Below are 14,967 nucleotides of genomic sequence, written 5' to 3'. Positions count from 1 at the left end.
CCATGGCCTTCTTCTATTTTTAATTAGGTACCTGTTCCCTAAATCTTAACATTTTAATATTGCTTTTATGGTCTCAGTTCAGATTTTGATATCTTTTTTAATGGGGTGAGAAATAGGGATTAGAGAGATATGTATGTCCATAATATTTTAAAGGAACTGCATACCTTCATAACACCTCTCCACCTGTTATTTATTCCCATCATTTTCTTTTTCCTTGTCATTTGTTCCCTCAACTGGAAATAACTCTCAACATATCACTGTAGCAAAGCCAATGGGGTTTCCATAATTCTCTGTGATGTGCTGCATAAATTGAGAACACAGGGTTAACATGAAGCCAAAGACACTGAATTGTAACAGGAGAGACAACATGAGGTCACAATGTACTGGTTAAGTCACTAACTACATGGGGGGAGGAGGGCTTGTTGAACCCGTTGTTCAATAGTTAACCTAATAATTTACTTTCTGTGGAGTGGTGTAGACACAGTCTGTGCCAAGCTTTTACTTCCTTTCTTGTTCCTTTATTTTGCTAGAGGAAAAAAAAGACCAGGGGCCTCTGCCTACTTCTGAGTCTATTTATTGCAGGTTTTTCTGATTTTTGATTCTAAAGCTTGATTGGTGGCAGGCTCCACTGTAAGATGTACTTCATTTCCCCTTATGATATTTCAGAAGGAGTGTCGACCCAATAGCATTGATTCTGTCAATTATCATAATCGTGACTGGGTGGTTAAATTGAAATATATATCATTATAGCACGGAACTCATAGGCTGATGCTGAATTCTAGAAAGAGTTGTAATGCCATCCTAACCATTTTGTGGTCCTTTTCTTCCTTCCTTCCTTCCTTCCTTCCTTCCTTCCTTCCTTCCTTCCTTCCTTCCTTCTTTTCTTTCTTTCTTTTTTAATATTTATTTATTTTTGAGAGAGAGACAGCATGAGCAGCGGAGAGGCCGAGAGAGAAAGAGACAGAATCTGAAGCAGGCTCCAGGCTCTGAACTGTCAGCACAGAGCCCAACACGGGGCTCAAACTCAGGAGCCATGAGATCATGACCTGAGCTGAAGTTGGATGCTTAACCGACTGACCCACCCAGGTGCCCCATGTGGTCTTTTTCTATATGGAAAAGATCTAAGCTTGCATTTCCCAGATAAAGGCTGTTGAGTAAATACAGTAAAATAAAATTAGAAGAAGAAAAAAGCAGAAAAAGAAAACCTATGATTATCTACTGTGTGATTTTCAGATGTTCTAGCTCTCTAGCTCTTACCAGCATGTAATTAAAGGTGTATTTTCCAAGTGGAATGAATGCATTCCTATAGAAAAATATGCAGCAAGCATTCTTTATTCTGCAGATATGCAATTTCACACATCTTGCCTGCTGTATTGTCCTCACAATCATAAGAGAGCAGGAGGAGATTTTTGCTTACTCAAAAATATAAAACAAATTTGTCTTGAACACCCAGAAACAAATAAATGAGTTAAACCTTCACCACATTTATCTCTCTATAAAAAGTATGAAGACACAAAATGAATAAAATTTGCATTCATTACCACTTGATATAAATTATTTAGCATGATAAAACTTTAGGGATTAAATAGACTTATTTTTGTGTGTGTCCAATATTGTTATTTTTCACATGAAGACATTCTGTGCTGTAGTAAAAATACACATAAGTACATGCAGTGAAACGTAGGTGCCCATGGAGAAGTCATGAAATTTGGAATATCAATTTTATGCCTGCAAATGCCTGGGTCTCCTAAAGTTTACAAAAACACATTGGGTCCCTGAAGATGTAGAGGTTAATGAACTCATCAAAGGTGATAACAGATTTAGTGGTGGAAGACTTGACTAAAACCCACATTTCCTGGTTCCCATTTTAATTCTTTTTTTAATACTTCAAGTGATATTATTTTCAAGGCTCCTGAGTTATTAAATATTGTATTTCTTTAGTAGGGAAGTGAGGGGATTTGGACCCCTTCTAGAAAGATACATTTTTATGGTACTTTATCTTATTCTGCACATTTCTAGAGTGTCAGCTCTGAGGCCATAGGGTACTACATTGGTTGAGCCAGCTGTGAGTATGGCCATATGGATGTGGGTCTATGATCTTGATTATCTTTTTCATGGCAACAACTATAAAGAAGTGAAAGATAATGGGCCTCAATGCATTTTTTTCTAAATTTCTTTTAACATTTATTTATTTTTGAGAGAAAGAGACAGAATGTGAGTGGGAAAGGGGCAGAGAGAGGGAGACACAGAGTTAGAAGTAAGCTCTAAGCTCTGAGCTGTCAGCACAGAGCCCAACGTGTGGCTCGAACTCACAAGTAGTGATATCACAACCTGAGCCCAAGCCACCCAGGCTCTCCATAGGGCCTCAACTGCATTTTTTATGAACTTCAGGAGATCCAGGTGTTTGTGGGTATGAAACTGATGTTCAAGATTTCAGACTTCTCTATGGGCATCCAAAATTCAGTGCACGTGCTTATGTGTATGTTTTACAAAGGCACATATGTGGGTTGACGTCTATGAAACATCAGTCTTAGGAAAACACAGCTCTTGTGTGAACCCAGATAACCACCCACACTCATATCAAAATAAGATTGTTCTTTCCTTTTCTTTTTTTAAAGATTTTAGTTTTGAGTAACCTCTGCACCCAGTGTGGGGTTCAAATTCACAACCTCAAGATCAAGAGTTGCATGCTCTGACTGAGTCAGCCATGTGCCCCAAGATTTTTCTTTTCTTGTTGTTAAATCTTTCAGAGAAACTCTCGGGAAATAATAAATACTTTGGTTTTGCAGATTCAAGTAAATTTATGATTAATGCTTTTTCAGTAATGATGTATTGTAACATAGGTCAGTTATGTGACAAAATTAATGTCAATAATTTTTAGAGTGTCTATAACTTAGTATCTAGACATTCTTAAAGGTCTAAGAAGCCCTTTAACTTTTCCGTTATGTTTTACAAATATTCTAGGAAAAAATTCTATGCTATAATGATATTTTGGAATTAAATTTTGTTTTATGTTTATTTATTTTGAGAGAGAGAGAGAGAGAGAGAGAGCAAGCAGAGGAGGGGCAGAGAGAGAGGGAGACACAGAATCTGAAGCAGGCTTCAGGCTCTGAGCTGTCAGCACAGAGCCTGATGCAGGGCTTGAACTCACAAACCACGAGATGATGACCAGAGCTGAAGTCAGACGTTTAACTGACTGAGCCACCCAGGTGCCCTGGTATTTTGGAATTAAAGGAAACTCTTTTTAGCTTCTCTGGATGTGTCTCTCTTAAAGGTAGTAAACCTATTTTGGGACAAGACATTCATACACAAAGATACCTGTGGATTCATAGAGCAGAACACAAATTAATGGCAAGTAATATACAAGTAAAATGGCATTAAAACAAGCACTATTTGTGATGGTGAAAGTTATTTTCCTAGTAATCTTGTTATATCACCTGTTACTTTTGTGAATCCTTCTATACCTTTAGGCAAAATTAGTGGTTCAGTTTTCTGTGTTCTCATGGGCTACTTCTTCCTTAGTTTCTATACTGTTTCTTGTGGGATACCTTCTTCTTTAGTTTCTATACCATAATGATGGTATGTTTACCTGCCTGTCTTTTTCTACACAGGATGAGCAGGGATGATGTTCTCTTAGCTGTTCCTATGGTAGACAGCAAATGTTTGCTGAAAAGATGAATTAAATATTGCTTGAAGTAAGTGCCAATTTGTTGAAATTCGAAAATATTTTTTCTCTTCAGAGAATTCTATTTAACAGAATATTATTTAACAGAATATATTTAACAGAATGTTATTCTGACAGTATTAGACCCATTGTACAAACTGGACCCACATAATATGTTTGAGATACTAAATAAAAGTCGTGGACTCAGCATACGATATTTTTCAATTAAAATTGTGGTGAAGTATAGGAATTTATTATAAAATGTGAGGCCTTTCACTAGAGTTGCTATCTGCCTGAATGAAACTTAAAGATCTATTAGGAAGATAATAGATGTGCCAGGAGATATCAGATGTTTTACTTCTATTATTTCATTTCATCTTCACTGTGGTCTATATGGTATATATTATCAGCCAAATATTTCAGACAAGGTTGTCTATCTCAGAGTATGTGGCAAAGCAGGATTATTACCCAGGCATGACTACTTCCAAAATGTCTACCTTCTTCCCATTACACTACACACCTACTCAAGGTGTAAGATAACCACATTCTTTTAGGTAAGACTGAAAACCATATCAAACAAAATTATGTAAGTGAGTTTTTTGGGGGGAGGCACCTGGGTGGCTCAGTAGGTTAAGTGTCCAACTCTTGATTTTGGCTCAGGTCATAATCTCACGGTTGATGGGTTCAAGCCCCAAGGAGCGCTCCTCACTGTTATCGCAAGGCCTGTTTGGGATTCTCTCTGTCTCCCTCTTTCTCTACTCCTCCCCGCTGTGTGTGTGTGTGTGTGTGTGTGTGTGTGTGTGTGTGTGTGTGTGTGTTTCTCTCTCTGTCTCTAAATAAATAGATAAACTTAAACAAAATTTAGGTCGATAGTGAATTTATTGGAGCACCTTCCACATCAGTTCAAATGTTAATTTTCAGTTGTTTTCCTGTTACTGCAGATAAGAAACATTCTGAGTCAGCTTAGTAGTTTTAAGTAATTACTCAAGACAAATTACTTATGCTAATATATACATTCTCACAGCACTAAAATACTAAAACCTAGATGCAAATGTCTAGCACTGATTTTTCAAAAATAGCGATCAATCCATTAGCTGAGGTTGGAGGTAAGGGAAACAGAACAGACATGAGGAAGTTCATTATTACAGACAGGGGCACACTTCTCAAATTCCTCTCATCAAATAAGTCCATCAAATTCACACACAGAACCCGGCCCTCCACAGACCTAGGAAGCATTCTGGTCAAATAAGCCGGCACTGCTCCTTCCCACAGCAGGGCGATTTCACTGAGATGAGGAGCTTGCTGGGGATCATTCTGGGGAATCTGGGGATCCGGCTGAGATGTGGCTGGAGAAGAACCTAGCCCTGTGGGGAGAATGCAGAAGTATCAGTGTCGGTGCCAGACTTCACCTTGGCAGGGGGGAGTGCTGTTCCAGGCAGCTGTACCAGTCCTCTCCATGGGACCTGAGATGTTGGGGACCACGGCTTGAAGAAATGGGAAGCACAGGATGAAATCAGCAGACAAACGGGGGCCTGCCTCACATGGTTTCCCCAAACTATGTGCCATGCTGAGGGGGACTTTGGAATTGTTAAAAAGAAAACCACAGGCTAAGCCAGGCTTAGGCTTAAGACACCAAATTGGGGCTCAATACTTAATCCAATTACAGCTTCAACTTCCCTCAGAAATGTGGTCACAGCTGGTTAGTCAGGAATCTTCTGGTAGCACCAATGGGCTAATCTGTCACATGGGCCCTGTCTATCCCCTCCCCCAAAGGAAGACAAGGTAGTCCACCTAAGAACACCCCCTGTTTTTCGACAAAGGGGAGGTGACTTTGCCTGGAACAATAACTTGCTTGCCCTGCCTTCCTTCCTACAAAAACTTTCCATTTTGTAGAACTCCTCAGAACTCCCCTCTCCTTGCTGGGTGGGATGCTGTATAATTCATGAATTGCTTAAAAAAGCCAGTTAGATCTTCAAGTTTACTCAGTTGAAATTTTGTTCTTTAACAGGATCTGTGACAAGAGAAGCTGGTGTGGAGACTGGGATGCAGGGTGAGCATGAGGGAAACCGAGGCGATAAAGCCCATTGAGAGTGTGCATTGTAGGCCTCAAATGCTTTAAGAGGCTGTGACCAGACGGGTAACCCAGAGGACTGCAAAAGGCTGTGTTGGAGCAGCTGTTTTGCCATTCAAGAATGGAGGCCCAACAAAACCAGATCTTCAAATTTTCCTGAGAAACTACACATTCAATTTTTTTAAAATGTGAAATGTACTGGTTTTAAAATATTTACAACTGAATTAAAATTTTAAAATAGAGAGAGAGTCAAAGAAAATAATCTACAGGTCAAACTGCCACCCATTTGCAAGCTTTGGTGTAGGGCAGCTATTTGGGACTCTGGAAGGAAAAGACCCACTTTATTCCCGCTAAGAGATACCAATTTCGTTGACCTGGGATGGGTCCCAAGCATCGGATTATGCTATTGTGAAGTCTAGGTTGAACCCTGCTTCATAAGTGATATGCAGTGACTGAATTCCAGGTACCACAGGCCCATATCTACAAGGCTTCTCCAGATGCCTTTTCTCCCATATTCTCCTTATACAACGTTTTCTGTAGAGTTGTAACATAAAAAATTCCCTCTACTTATGTTCCTTCAACTTAAATGTGTATATGAGTCACTCAGGAGTTTATCAAAATGGAGGTTACTAAACCCCACTGTATGAGGTTCTGATTCAGTAACTGGATTCTGAAGTTTGCTCTTAACACCCACCTTAGTTTACTGTAACACAGATGGTCTGGGGACCACACTTCAGAAACACTGACTCATAATGGATACTGTGGCTGCCACATCTGTTATTTCAGCTCCAGCTTCTTGCCTAAGTTATGGATCTATAGTTACAACTACCTACTGTAGGGAAATCTCTACCGTCTTTACCTGGATATCTCAAACTTATCATTGTCTGTATCCAAAGTATTATTGTCCTTCGAAGCCTGCACACAGACATCTCTTTTATTTCCTTTCATTGAAACTCATCATCATTCACTTAATTGCCCAAGACCGAGGCAATTAAGGTGTGTTTGCACCTTTGGTGGGTGGGGACCAGCATGGCCTATGGAGCAGGCCCCAGCATGCCTTGCTGAGTAGCCTGCTTTCTTATCCAAGTCTTGCCATGTCTGTCTAGTCATTCTCTCTTGGCTCTCTAAGTGTAATCCAGTTCTTCTGGGACAAGCCAACAATAACAACAGCCTTATTTATTGAGGTTTACTCTGTGCCAGGCACTCTTCTAAGTGCTTCACATGTATTAATTCAACTTTTGGAGAAGCCATTGAATGCCCTGTTGTGTTTTGGCAGCTCACTACCCCCAGAGGCTAGATCTCCCGTACTTCCAATTGCCACTGGGACCTTTGCTTCAGAATCAACAATGTCATCTTCCAGCAATGGTACGATCTACCTGACTGCAGAATCCAGGGTCTAGGATCCCTGCTATTGTTTTCTGCTCATGATTCCCAGGATACTGGTGCTGCCTGACTTGGAATCACATTTAACATGGCTCCTTAGCTATGGTAATTCAGGTTGCTATTTACCCTAAGACAATAGAGTGCTACAGTCAGAAGGGCATTTTGAGAATGTCTGGTCCGATTTCCCTACTTTATAGATTTGGAAACTGAGACCTAGAACCATAAAATGATTGACTGAAGGTAAGGGAAAAGTGAGAGTTAGAACTGGGGATCAAAGCTGAGCTTCCTGTTTTCAAGTGTACTGCTGGAATGCAAGCCCCATCCTAGTGGAGTTACAGGACACTGGGATTTTTGTCTGTGCATTTCCCGTATATGCCTGCACCTAGAATAGTGCTTGGAGTGCAGCAATTGTGACTGGATACACCACAGATGCATCAGTGTGTGGCAGTTGGCAATACAATGACCAGAATACCCATTGACATCAAGATTTCTGGTTATATTATAGTATGATTATGGTTAATGTAGTATGTGTACTATTTAGCACCTCTAGCAAAATGCAGTGGAGGAAAGAGATATAAAGTTGTGGCAGCAGGAGGGGTGCCTGGGTGGCTCAGTTGGTTAAGCGTCCATCTTCGGCTCAGGTCATAATCTCACAGTCTGTGAGTTCCAGCCCCGCGTCGGGCTCTGTGCTGACAGCTCAGAGCCTGGAGCCTGCTTCGGATTCTGTCTCCCTCTCTCTCTGCCCCTCCCTCCCTCGTGCTCCGTCTCTCTCAAAAACAAATAAATATTAAAAAAAAAAAAGTTGTGGCAGCAGGAGCTAGCTTAATTTTTCTGCCTAAATGTCCCATGAAAGAAGCTCACCCTGGCCATTCTTTTTAAAATGTTAACCCTATATGCTTTCTTACTTGATGCTATAATTCTATCTACTTTTCTAATAAAATTATATCATTATGCATTTTTGTGTTACTCACTAGAATAAGCTGTGTGAAAGCAGAGGCTTTGTCTTTTTCATCACAGTAAGGTCAGAACTTGGAAGTATCTGGCACAGAAGGACTTCCCGCAAATGATGGTTTTACATTTTGGAATGGAAGCTTAAATAACAGGCAAATAACCTTGGCATTCAGAGGCCTAATATACCTCCACAAAGAGAAGCAAAATAAACACCCGGTGCTGAACAATGCTGGAGTCATGATGTGAGAGATTTGGATAATACCTTTTGAAGGGATAGTTGTACAAAAAATAATCTTTATCATTAAGTAAATGACTTCTCCTGTGTATTTTTACCCTATATTGAAGGAATAACCCACTACTGTAAGTAAAATTATAGCATTTAGTTAGGGGATACTTGCTTCTTTATGAACATAAATGCTGTAGATTGAACAGTGTCCCACCAAAATTCGTGCCCACTCAGAACCTCAGAATTTGATCTTATTTGGAAATAAGGTCTTTGTAGATATAACTAGTTAAGAATCTTGAGATGAAATCATCTTGGATTTGGGGTGGGTCCTAAATCTGATGACTGGTGTCTTTATAAGAGAAGGGAGATGAGAAATTGGACACACAGAGACACAGAAGAGAAGGTGAGGTGAAGTTGGAGGCAGAGATTGGAGTGAAGCATATCTTTAAGCTGAGGAACTCCAGGAACCACCTGAAACTGGAAGAGGCAAGGAAGCTTTCTTTCCCAGAGCCTCAGCATGGCCCTGCTGGCCCTGGGAGTTCAGCCTTCTGGCCCCCAGAACTGTGAGAAAATACATTTCTGTTGTTGTAAGCTACTGTTTGGGATAATTTGTTATGGTAGCCTAAGAAACAAATACGGTGAGTACAGGAGATATTTGCTTACTTGTGGATAAAAGGACGAGTGGATTGTACCACAGATAAATTCGTCCACAATGTTATGAAGTTAAGGATAGTAACACCTAACACACATGAGTGCTGACTTTGAGCAGAAGATGTTGTCTTTGAAACTCAGTTTTTTAAAAATGTTTATTTATTTATTTTGAGAGAGAGAGAGAGAGAGAGAGCAGGGGAGGGGTGGAGAGAGAGGGAGAAAGAGAATCCCAGTAGGCTCCATACTGTCAGTGCAGCGCCCAACCAACATGGAGCTTGAACCCATGGACTGTGAGATCATGAACCAAGCTGAGATCGGCAGTCGGACGCTTAACTGAGTGAGCCACCAGGTTCAGGTGCCCCTGTGAAACTCAGTTTTCTAAAGGACATGCTAAAACTCAGTGGTGTGAGCCAGGCAGGCCTCCAGGCTGAGCAGCGACCATGGAGGAGGGGACCCAGACTCTGAAAGACAGCTTTGCACAGCTCTTTCTTATTTCTTCATATGAACCAGAAAGGCGGAAGGTGGGGGGAACTGCTCCCTCTAACCCATGAGGGAGGCAGGGAGAGCAGTCCTTCCAGTTTGTGGGTGGAGGGGAGGCTTACTGTTTCTCATTTTATGGCTACATGAAAATATGACTGTTATCTTCAAACACATAAGTACATCATTTTCATTTCTTATAATTTAAAATTCTCGGTGCCAAGTATTTTTCTTACCTTCCCTTTGCTCCCCCTTATCCTGTCTCCCTGGTCCCACCCCCTACTGCTACAAGGGTTGGAACTGAGAAGTCCCTTCTCAACAGCCTGGCCTTCCCTACTTCATTAAATGACATATTTCACTGTCTCCTACTACCCACTCCGGTGAAAAGACCATAGCATTCCTGCTCCTCCCCCTCCCCATCTTCTGGGTAATGAGCACTGTTCTGCGCTGTCCTATTTGCTGGAATTTCTTCTCTCTTTTCTGCTTATCTAAATTCTTCTTACCCTTCATTATTTGCCTCAAGCTTCTTTTCCCATCTGGTCTTCTATAGCAACTCCGAAGGATAATTTTATTTTTCTTCTTCAAATTTCTATAGCCCTTATGGTCAGTAAAATGCATTTGGCCCCAATCATACGTCACCTTGTATTACTATTTATGGTGATTAGAAGCTATTTCTTGTCTGCTCACTTAGATCATGAGTTTCCTGAGGAAACAGACACACTGTATTTATCTTTGAAACCTCAGCACCTTGCAGCGCGTTGATGGTCTAGTTGCTTTGGATATGTTATTGATTGGGTGGCATATTTGGTACTTTTAAATGAAATCAGGAGGTTTGGAAAGCCAATATATTTTTGTGTTACCTCACATCAAACCTCCTCCCCTTGGGCTAACTCTATCAAACCTGTCTAAGTGGGTCTGCTGGAAACAGCTTGAAGAAGGAAAAAGACGATTTGTTTTAGGAGAAACCAAGCAGGAAGAAAGGAAAGGTCAGCTCAAAACTGCCCAAAGGCAAATTTGCCATTTAAAACCAGCAGTCACATTCCTGTGGATGAAGTCATCACTAGTCTTAATCAATCACTACTCCCTTGAAGTGAGGCACTGCTCAGGTTTTAGGGTCTCTGTGTATGTACGAGTGGGTTGTGGGGTAGAGAAGAAAGCAACAAAGCAGTGAAAGGAGCTGAAGGGAGTGGGCAGTGAAACAATTGTCTCTCTCTGTTATAAGAGCAAGGGCTCTTTGAAGGAACTGTTGCATTTATGCAGATTCTTCAGGACTGCATATGAATCAAGGGTGATGCTGGACACCAGGCAGGTGACAGTCCTACTTCTGCTATGACTGCTAGCTTGCCTTCTGTTTGCATGACCCCTTTGCTTTAAAAACCGCACAGAAAAATCCCTTTGTCCGTCCACTTCCAGGGTAAAGGGAAGGCTAGGTGAATCTGTCCTTTGGTAAAAGAAACGATGGGATGTGCTGAATATTAGCAGGGCAGAGATGAGATGAATAACAATGTTAATAAAAAGAACATTTATGGAGAACTTAACATGGACAGACCGAATGTTAAAAGTGTAACACACATGGGGCCCTGGGGTGGCTCAGTCTGTTGAGCGTCCGCCTTTGGCTCAGGTCATGATCTCACGGTTTGTGAATTTGAGCCCCGTGTCGGGTTGTGTGCTGACAGCTCAGAGACTGTAGCCTACTTCAGATTCTGTGTCTCCCTCTCCCTCTGAGCCTGCCCTGCTCACACTCTGTCTCTCTCTTTCTCAAAAATAAAATAAACATTTAAGAAATTTAAAAAAAGTGTGACACACATTATTTAATCCCTCTAACAACCTATGAGGCACGTACCACTAATGGACAGAGAGGTTAAGGAGTTTGCTTAATATCACATTCCTACTATGTGGCTGAACCAGGATTCCAGAGCACAGGCTCTAATATTCTAAGCAGTTAGACATGTGATGAGCATCTTTTCCCAAGAAAAATTCAGGACATGTGGACTAAACTATATTAGCACACCTTGGGTACAAGGGAACTGGACATTTGTGATTTGGACTGTTGAGGAAAATGCTGGCAGTGAAGTCACCGGCCTTTAAATACCAGAAGGAAATTATGTTCAAATTTCTGTTCTTGCATCCTTGGCAATAAAGATATTATGCTGTTTATATTTGGAGTGTGCAATTAGCATCATCCTGATTGACCTATTGGAAATTAAAAATAGTTTTGCTTAGAGTCTACCAAATCACTGATGAGAATGTTTCCTGATAGACTTGGTAGAGATTCCTGATGCTTGTGACTAGAGCTTCCGTTTGCCATTTAGGGAGGGTTTAGTTTGGTCATAATCAACATTTTCACCAATTTCTGAAGTGTATATTGAGCTTTCTTTTTCTTTTTTTTTAAATATAGAGTATAACTGTATTACTAACCTATGTGAGGTAAACAGAAACGTCATCTCATGTGGTGACTTCTGATTTCTGCACTTTGGGGTCAGAATTTACAAAGGAATTATACATAAATAAGACACACTTCTAAGCCTGTCTGCAGGGTTGACTTTGTATGTGGAGGTGGAGTGAGAAGATGATTGGATAGTGTGATTTGAGAGTTTCCAATCATTGTCCTGACACTGTCTGAAGCTGTGGCCAATTCGCTGATATCCTCTATGGAAAAGAAATGGAAAAAAAACTGTTTGGGTTACAGTAAGGATGGATTGAGTGAGAGATCTGAAGTTCTGCCATTTCGTTTCTTCCTGGGGCTTCTTTCTATCTATACCATTTCTAACACTGCTGGCCAACACTAGAGAAATAATTAATTTCTGTGAGTAAGGAATCACATTCTGTATACCAGACCAATAGATTTTGGCCCTGAGGAAAGTTTTCATGGAACATTAATGGGAAGGAAGGATGGTCTTTATTGACCACCTATTATGTACTTGACAGTGTATATATAGGCGTCTTACACACATTAGGGCATTTAAATCTCCCAACAGGTCTGTGTGGTAGTGACTGGGATGGAAAGAGACTGGAGAATGGGAAGCACAGTACCTAATCCTAAGTAGGATCTCTCCTTGAACTGGCCAAATGGCCTATGTTGGACTCGTAAGTCCATATTCAGATCTAATATCTCACCACTTCAGTGGTGAAGAAAGTGAGACCTAGGGATTCTTACTGATTTTTTTTTATAGTAGTTATAGCTAGGGTTGTGGTGGAACAGAATTCTCACCGATAATCCCTATTCTGGGTCTCCTGGCTGTAAAACCGGCACCCCTGTCCTGGAACATGGGGAGGAAGCGTAAGATGAGAGGTAAATGTGGATTGGCAAGTCCTTACTCCTTACTCCACCTCTCTGGCTAGTCATGAGGTCTTGCATGAGCCCCTCAGTCTTTGTGTGCCTTTTTCCTCTATTGCAGAGAGCAAACATTTTGATACATGGGATGGGCCTGGTAGACAACAAGCCTTCAGTAAGGTGAGCTATTATCGCTATGTGTGACTAGTGTGACAAAGATCAAGTGCAGAGGCTGTTCCTCTGCCTGGTTCTTAGGACTGGACTGGGGACCTTGGGTGGCTGGCAAAGCAAAGGGCAAAAGCTTCTTAGTCAGTGGTAAATGGCTATTTTAGGATAATGGATGCTGAAGAAAACCTTGGTCATTTCAATATTTTGCCCTGAAGTGGTCCTGGGGAGTTATAGTCTTTAAACCTGGAGATCCCTCAACTAAGAGCAAATAGTAAGCATTAGTTGAGCTTATTCTTGAAATTATTATTAAAGAAAGCAAGGCCATATGTTAAGAATACAGGGATACAAAGGTAGGATAAACAAGCACGGTGCAACAGAGGGCAGACGTTTCAGTTCGGACTAATTTAAGTTCATTTTAATGGACACCGTCTAATTCAACTGATTGTGAAGTAAAGTGAGCTCTATCTCTCACATAGTCAGAAAAGAAGCCGCTCATTGATTTTCACTTCACTATCCTCTGAAATATAGTAGTTTTACAGACTTTTAATGACAGGAAAAGTGCTTCTGTTTTGTTTTCTTTTGTTTCTTGAGGGCGAGGGGTTGGTTAACAAGCCATAGATATCAGTACTGTGCTGCATAGTTTGTGAAACTTTAATGTTTTCCAGTTTCAACTGACTGAAGACATCCTTGCTTTAAATGGAGATACAAAGAAAATATAGCACATGGAATCCATGTTAGACAGTTACACAGTTTAATCATTTGGAAAATAATCCTGACTATAATTATAAAAGCACTGTAGACTCTAATAATCTGTAGAATTAATCTATTATTTATTGGGCCATTACCATCATTCACTATGTTAGGTGTTGAGGATGCATTGGTAAGACTTAGTCTCTGCCTTTGAAGAGTTCATGGCTTAGTGGGGGAGAAAAAGACATGGTGAAAAAAGTACATTCAATGTAAGAAGCGTCATCGTAAAATGTACAAAGTGCTGGCATAGGAAACAGCTCCTTCTGGGAACACTTGTGAAAGCTTCACTAAAAAGTATCTTAGCAAGCTAAGAGTTCCAGAAGATGATTACAAACTATGACTGTACTGTAGATACACCTGGTCATTCTTAGAAGCTTGAACATATGTCAAGCTAGTGAGAAGTATGGCAGTGAACTCCCAGTTATGCCTGTGTAGATTAGCTATACTGCAGGACTTGGGAGTGGCTCTCTCTGTCCCATCTCAAAATCTGCTGACATCTCAGCTCTCCCTCGTGCTACCCAGAACATTCCTGAATCATGCTGCCAATCCAGGAGAGAGGCTATTTTTCTCCTCATATGTCTGCCATTGGAGGCATATAGGAATTATCCCATTTTCCATCTGACTATACCAACTAGGGATCACTTCCATTTGCACAGAATATCAGTATACTGGAAAGCACCTTTTAATACAGTATAAGCAGCTGGTAAACTGAGGTAGCAGTTGTTATTTGGTGTGGAAGGAAACAAAGGCCACACACACATGTGATGGAGAAGAGGTTACATCAGAAAGAAAGGAATTGGTCAAATGTGGTCAAAGGTCTTCCTCTGCCATGCTACAGATAAAGCATTTAAGAATTACAGCATGATAGGTTCCTGAGAGCTTCAAGCTTCAACAATATTGCACATATGTGTGCTTCTGATATATGTATGCATAACTGTATTATGAACGTATGTGTGATTGTATACGTGTGTATGGGTATATATGCATGTGTACATATATCTGTCCATTTCTAAGTGTGTGTGAATGTGTGTGAGTTTATAAATATGTGAACAAATGTGTGACTATATTTGCGTGGGGTGTGCCAGACCGGACAGGCTGGAAAGTAAGTGTATGGAAAGTAAGTGTAAGACTACTCATATCCTCCCGGGCTGTCTCTCCCCACCCCACCTCCACATCGCCAACTGGCAAAAGCAGAAAGGATGCTCTATATGACCTGAGACTGCATTAGAAAGTTTGCACTTCTTTGAGGCTATTCCACCTGGGAATCTCATTGGTTCCCTGCAGGATGGTGGATTTTGCAAGAAGTCTGCGGATTCCCCCAGGACGAAGGGACTGCTGCTGACACGCTAGGC

Source organism: Puma concolor, chromosome B4 (genome assembly GCF_028749965.1).
Source record: "Puma concolor isolate L17-30 chromosome B4, mPumCon1.1.hap2, whole genome shotgun sequence".
Classification (NCBI taxonomy): domain Eukaryota; kingdom Metazoa; phylum Chordata; class Mammalia; order Carnivora; family Felidae; genus Puma; species Puma concolor.
The sequence above is the reverse complement of the archived record's forward strand: the minus strand, read 5'-3'. Positions refer to the sequence as shown.